At 41.0% G+C, this 7,004-nt stretch overlaps 1 long non-coding RNA gene across 1 annotated transcript; it reads left to right on the top strand.

Annotated features, from left to right (window-relative positions):
• The first annotated feature begins 280 nt into the window (after positions 1 to 280).
• On the top strand, positions 281 to 1,813 carry LOC122040903. The gene is made up of 3 exons (XR_006128746.1): positions 281 to 514; positions 584 to 802; positions 887 to 1,813. It is a non-coding gene; the product is annotated as an uncharacterized LOC122040903 (long non-coding RNA).
• Positions 1,814 to 7,004: the final 5,191 nt, after the last annotated feature.

The raw sequence follows: 7,004 nt of genomic DNA, 5'->3' as shown, positions 1-7,004 counted from the left end.
AAATTCCCTAACTCACTTGGCCTAAGGGATGACCATCTTTCTCCAATCGACTTAAACCCCAGTTTAGTTAACCTAAAAACCTTAACACTAAACAATTTATCCATACCAAATAAGAAGATATTACTCCTTTTAAAATAAAACTATTATATTATTTTAATTTTAACTATCACACCAACTTCTAATTCATCCATCATAATCCATATCAACAAGGTTGCTTACTCATGAAGCAACGTTGCTTGCTCATAAAGCAAACTCGCTTGAGCTTGTGCCACGTACAACCACTTGAAGCAAGAGGTGGGTAACCGCCGCCTCTTCGTCTGGCAGCGAAGAACTCATTCTCTTTGCCTATATGTAGGTGTAAATGAGACAAGGGAAGCGTGCAGAAAATATTCAGTAGAAGCACTTTGATTAAATCCCTTCTCTTTTGTTACTGCTAGTGTGTCTTAGCTAGTCAGGAGCTTCTTCACTGGCTGCCAAGCAATTTTTCGCTCGATAGAGAAGTGATAGCTTTCAGGTAAAGCTCAGGTCGCCACGATAATTAGTGTTTGGTTGAGTTTATGATTTTACTATTTTATCTTGGAAGACAAACGCTCATCTAATCCTCTGAGCACCACAAAAAGGACAAATCTCTTTTAAGGAGATAACGCTCTACAGAACTCAACATCCACTCAATATTTGTGTTGCAACTCTCAACATCCAGTTGGCAACTCAAAAACATTGTAGTACGGACTCTACTTCCATTCAGATCGGGGATGTTGGTGCAGTCTGTACTAAGAATCAAATTCTGATGTATGACAAAAGGGTAAAGTTAGTTGTTGTGTGATCTAATTTTTCTACCAAGTGTACAGGACTTGATGGGTTTGACTCCGGGCTAAAATTCAAATAGGTCTGGAGGACCTGTAGCTAGCGGAAAGTCTGGCTGGGTTCGCGGGACCTGACAGCTAACCGAAGTCCAGTTGGGTTTGCAGACCTGACAACTAGCAGGAAGACCTAGTAGGTTGAAGTCAAGTGATTATGTATGGTAAGTAAGGTAAGTCATCGGAGGAGAAAGATCTACTAAAGACAAGTCCCAGTTGAGACTTTAGGCATAGGTCCAATTTAAGTTTATTTTGAAAACCTAGACTGAGATCTCGACTAGATCCTAGTTTTGGAAATACAAGATCTAACTAATAAATATATATAACTTGTTCATGCATGTATTTTTTAACTCTATGTTGTAGAGATAAACATAAATCTTCAAATTCTATACGTGTGGCAACTGACAGAGCTTGATTCTAAATTTAGAGTCAAAAGATATGAGTTTCGGAAGATTACTGTGCCAAACCAACTGAGGGGAGGCGCCTCAGAGTTCTTCAAAGGCACCTCAGAGAGCATGGAAGACACCTTCGAGTGGATAGATACCGAAGACGACGCTGTTTATCGCGATCGAAGTTTATGGATTAATCTTCACATTGGAGGTGCCTCCTATGAGATTGGAGGTGCCCTCAACACTATTTAAAAGAGCAGTTCAAGCAGCCTTCATGAATCATCTCCTCTATGAGCTGCAAAGACCATTTTGCTGTTATGAAAGCATTTGACTGCTACTGTGCTACTACTCTGCAACTTCCAATTGTTACTAGCAAACCGACACCAACTCCTGAGCGCTTCCGAATCTTCTTTCTGTGAGTTGGTAACAAAGTTAAATATTGTTTTTATTATTACATGCAAAAAGGGAGTGTAGACTGTTACACTTCCCTTCCTTCTATTTTCTGTATTCGATTCTCTCTTTTAGCGGTTCTAAAAGAAGTTTTTAGTGAATTATCAGTTGAAACGATTCGAGGGATCGTGAGTCTTGGAGTAGAAGTCGCCGAAGGCTCCGAACCAACTCCTCGCCTACTGTGCGTTTCAATTCTGTTTTTTTATTTATTTTCCCTGCGTACTCGTTTTATAAACCTTAAAAAAAAGTTTTAAAAGTCATGTGATTCACCTCTTTCTCACATGCGCACCGATTCTACACGTGGTATCAGAGTCAGGTTGCTTTGAATTGATACAATCACAAATCGAGCAGGGGGTTCTTTTTTGAAAGAAAAATTTATATATTCTTTTTGAGAAAATAATATTCTTAAGTTTTTTTTTCAGTTTTGTATTTTCATTTTTTTCACTATTAGTGAAAATTGGCGCAATCACCTCGGACAGATTTATCATAAATTTTTATTATTTTTTTCGAAATTAGTGCAACACTATTTGAACTATTTTTTTTTCATATTATTCATTTCTCCTGCACTACTTATCCCAAGACCTAGTCTTGGAATATCTCGTTGAAATTGTATTGTGCAAGAGAACTAGTGAATAAAGAAATGTTAGGGCAAAATGTTAACAAACCACCACCATACGACCAAGAAGATTTTAACTACTAAAGGTGAGAAATGGAGTGCTTCTTGGGAAGCAAAAATATTGACTATTTATTGATACTGAAAAAAGCTTCTCTAGACTTAGAGTTGAATAAAAAGGTAATTGAGTTAATTTGTACTATTTTAACTAACAATGTATTATGCAAATTAAAAAAGTTCGAGAATGCATACGAGCTTTGGACCAATTGATCAAGCTTTACGAGGAGTCATTAAATTAGAGGATCAAGTCAAAAGTGAATTTAGACTCAAGTCCAACCCAACGAAAAAGCCTATAGAATTAGGGGTTGCTGATATGGGTTAGGTTTTGTGGGTCCCCCGATGAGGAAAGAAAAGGAGGAAAGATATATATATACTTTAAAGGGAGTAGGCTAATATTGGCCGGGACATACTTTCAGGATGAAGGTAGGCTAATATCGGTCGGGACATACCCCGATAGGAGGTAAGCCTATATCGACCGAAATACGCCTCCCAGGAGGAAGATATATATACTTTAAAGGGAGTAGGCTAATATCGGTCGAGACATACCCCGATAGGAGGTAAGCCTATATCGACCGAAATACGCCTCCCAGGAGGAAGATATATATACTTTAAAGGGAGTAGGCTAATATCGGTCGGGACATACCTTCAGGATGAAGGTAGGCTAATATCGGTCGGGACATACGTTGGAAAGATATTGGATAAAATGCAGCTTATTAATATAAAAAGGGTGCAAATATAAGCTGCATGAGAAAGGATCATAAATGAATATTTCAAATAAGATAATTAATAAGGATATCTGTAATATGTAAATGCATGACAGGTGTTATATATTTTGACGGGAAATATTCTTCCAAATTATTTTGCAGGTACTAAACGACAAAGAAGGTACATCTGGGGTACAAAAAAGATTCCTTAAATATCATCTACCACAAGTACACAGCTGACGTCATCTCATAACGAACTCTAACAAATCGGGGTCAACTTCATGACTACGGAGGTTATATAAAATGGTATAAAAGGGGGAATCCTCTCCGTTGGCAAGGTAAGTTTTACAAGTACACAAGTTCACATCATTGCGCACATTCATAACCCTAACTTTTCAACCGTTGTTCGTCTTCTTCCTCCTTCTTCCCCACCGAGAGAGAGAGCTGACTTGAGCGTCGGAGGGCCTAGCCAGGGATTCCCACCCCGGTCTTAGGTCATTGACGGTAGTGTTGGTTGTTCTCTTGTGTGCAGGCAGCTTGGGGAGCTTTGAATCTGGGTTTCTTCTCTTCAGATTTGGCTTTCTTTTTCATCATCAGATCTCGATACGAAGAAACCTCGGGTGACTCTACTACTTCTCAATCCGGTTTGGGTTTCTCGGATCAGCATACGGCGTACGTCATTTTTCATCCGCACGGTGGGTTTCTTTCTTCCGAATTTCCGTCGTGTCCAGCTTCTCAGACAGGATCAAATTTGGCGCCGTCTGTGGGAACCTCACCTGAATCTGAGACTACATGATGGAAGAGGCTAGAAAATAAAACCTACTTACTATCAGTCGGGAGGATTTGGATTTTCTCGTCAACTCCCATGTCCAGAAAGCCTTGCAGCAACAACAACAACAACTTCAAGCTCATACTGCAGCTACTCTGCCAACAGCTCATAATCCGGCAATATCAACTACTGAGCAGCGGAAAGGAAAGGAACTAGAAGAAGAGGAACATGCGTATTTTCCTCCAACTGCTGTTTCTCCGACGAGGCGTCCCCGAGCTTTCCTTCGCACTCCTATGGAGCAGGGGGTAGAAGGCCTGTGTTCCAAGAATCCTCTGGTGAAGCACCTGATAAAGAAAAGCGTAAGATCAAAATGATAACTAGTGATAGCTCACCTGAGAAGGTCATCTCCCCATTCTCTCAAAGTGTACTGGATGATCCGCTTCCTAAGCGGTATCAAAACTTGCAGATCGGGGAATATACTGGAACAACAGATCCAGAAGATCATCTGTTGAAATTTGAGAATGTAGCGTTATTACAACAATTCTCTGATGGAGTGAAATGTCGGATGTTTCTCACTACCCTCGGAGGAGCTGCACAGCGCTGGTTCAAGAGATTACCAGAAAAATCTATTCGAAAATTCAAGGACTTCAAGAAAGTCTTTCTACACCATTTCTCTAGCAACAAGAGGTATCATAATACTCCTTGGAGTTTGTTTTCAATCAAGCAGTCGACTAAAGAATCTATCCGAGCATACATCAAAAGGTTCAATCAGGTAGCTATTGATGTGTCTAATGCTACTACTAAAATATTAGTAAGCGCTTTCTCTCAAGGTCTGAATGATAATGATTTCTTTAAAAATTTGGTAAGAAATCCCCCTGTTAATTTTGATTCCTTGATTGAGCGGGTTACTGAGTTTATTAATGTAGAAGAAGCTCAAGCTGCTCGTAGGAAGGAGGGAGTCACCTCTTCTCCTACCCAAATTAAAGAGAAAGCTCCAGCCCCTGTGCCTCCACCAAGAGGTCCTAGAATAACTCATCCACCTCATCGACAACCAGAGTATCGTCCACAAGCTGTACAACATGTGGAGATACAGCCAGAGGCACCAAGGAGGTGGTGCACTTATCATAAAACTAGCAGTCATCATGCTGAAGACTGTTTTGTTTTGAGAAATAGACGAGTCAATAGGGAGCGATATCAGAGGCAGAATTACTATCGACAACAATACCCCAGGCAGCAAAGTCCACCCAAATTGGAATATCGCCCGATCGAGACTCGGCAGGAGGCAATACCAGTCCCGGCCGGTACTAGTCAAGTGTCAGAAAAAGCACCTTCTGAAGCTGTGATGACTCGACAGGAAGAAAACAGAAACAATGCTGCTCGAGGTAATATCAATATGATTGCAGGCGGACCCACTGATGGGGATTCTAATAGAGCCAGAAAAGCACATGCCCTAAGATTGGAGATTTATGCAGTAGGGTGCAGCATGGAACGAGCAGTCGGCCCTGAAATAAGTTTCGGGCCCAGAGATCTTGAGGGGGTAGAAATACCTCATGATGATGCTCTGATCATCAGAGCTGTGATAGCCAACTACGCCATTGCTCGTACCTTCGTAGACACAGGTAGTTCCGTCAATATTATATTCAAGAAGGCTTTTGATCAGCTACAAATTGATCCAAGTGAACTTCAACAAATCGTTACTCCTCTGTATGGATTCACGGGCAATGAAGTACAACCTTTAGGTCAAATAAAGTTGGCCATTTCACTGGGAGAAGAGCCTCTGATGAGAACCAGGAGATCTTATTTTATAGTGGTAGACGCTCCATCCTCTTACAATGTGATATTGGGTCGACCTGCCTTAAACGAGTTTAGGGCGGTCGTTTCTACTTTTTGTCAGAAGATCAAATTTCCTGTGGATGATCAAGTTGGAGAAGTACGGGGTGATCAGAAGACAGCCCGAAAATGTTATGTAGAGATAATTCGAGCCGAAGCTGCTACATATATCGCGGCCGATCTTGAGCCCACTCTGAAGGCTGCATTAGTACAATGCTTGGAGAAGAATAATGATGTATTTGCATGGACTCCCAAAGAAGTCTCGGGCGTTTCTCCTACCGTTATGGAACATTCCTTGCATGTCTTCCCGGATGCCCACCCGGTCATGCAAAGAAAGAGAAGTTTTAGCGCGGAACAAAATCAAATCATCAAAGAAGAAATAACCAAACTTATGGAGGCGGGATATATTAGGGAAGTACAGTTCCCAAGCAGGTTGGCTAATGTGGTGTTAGTCTCTAAACCAGGAAATAAATGGCGAGTCTGCATTGACTTTCGGGATCTCAACAAAGCTTGCCCGAAGGACTATTATCCGTTACCCAGGATTGATCAGCTTGTTGACTCCACCGCCGGATGCGAATATATCTCTATGTTGGGCGCTTATCAAGGTTACCATCAAGTTCCCTTGGCCAAAGAAGATCAGGAAAAGGTCAGTTTTATAACATCTGAAGGTACTTATTACTATAATGTTATGCCCTTTGGACTAAAAAATGCAGGAGCAACTTATCAAAGGCTTATGAATAAGGTTTTCCGGAAGCAGATTGGTAGAAATATGGAAGTATATGTTGATGACATTTTAATTAAGTCTCTTCAAGCTGCTGATCTGTGCAGGGATATAGAGGAAACTTGCGAGACTTTAAGACAATATGGGCTCAAGTTAAATCCAAGCAAATGCTTATTCGGCGCGAAGGGAGGAAAATTCCTGGGATATATGGTGTCCGAACGGGGGATAGAGGCCAACCCGAGCAAGGTCAAGGCACTGCAAAACATGGAGCCACCGCGTAACATGAGGGAAGCCCAAAGATTGACAGGCCGAATCACAACCTTGTCTAGATTTATTTCTAGATCGGCTGATCGTAGCTTTCATTTCTTTAAAATACTCAGAAAGGCTAATAAGTTTCAATGGAATGAGGAGTGTGATAAGGCTTTCCAAGAATTGAAAGATTATTTGGCTACTCTCCCTGTGTTGGCTAAACCTATAGTAGGAGAAACTTTGTGGGTATACTTGTCGGCTAATGAAAACGTCGTAGGTTCTGTACTAGTTAGACAAGAGGGAAAGGAGCAACAACCTGTATATTTTTCTAGTCATTTATTAAAAGGAGCTGAGTGTAGATA

The sequence above is a fragment of the Zingiber officinale genome, chromosome 2A (assembly GCF_018446385.1).
Source record: "Zingiber officinale cultivar Zhangliang chromosome 2A, Zo_v1.1, whole genome shotgun sequence".
NCBI classification, from domain to species: domain Eukaryota; kingdom Viridiplantae; phylum Streptophyta; class Magnoliopsida; order Zingiberales; family Zingiberaceae; genus Zingiber; species Zingiber officinale.
Note: the sequence above shows the minus strand (reverse complement) of the source record. Positions and strands in the feature narration are given on the sequence as shown.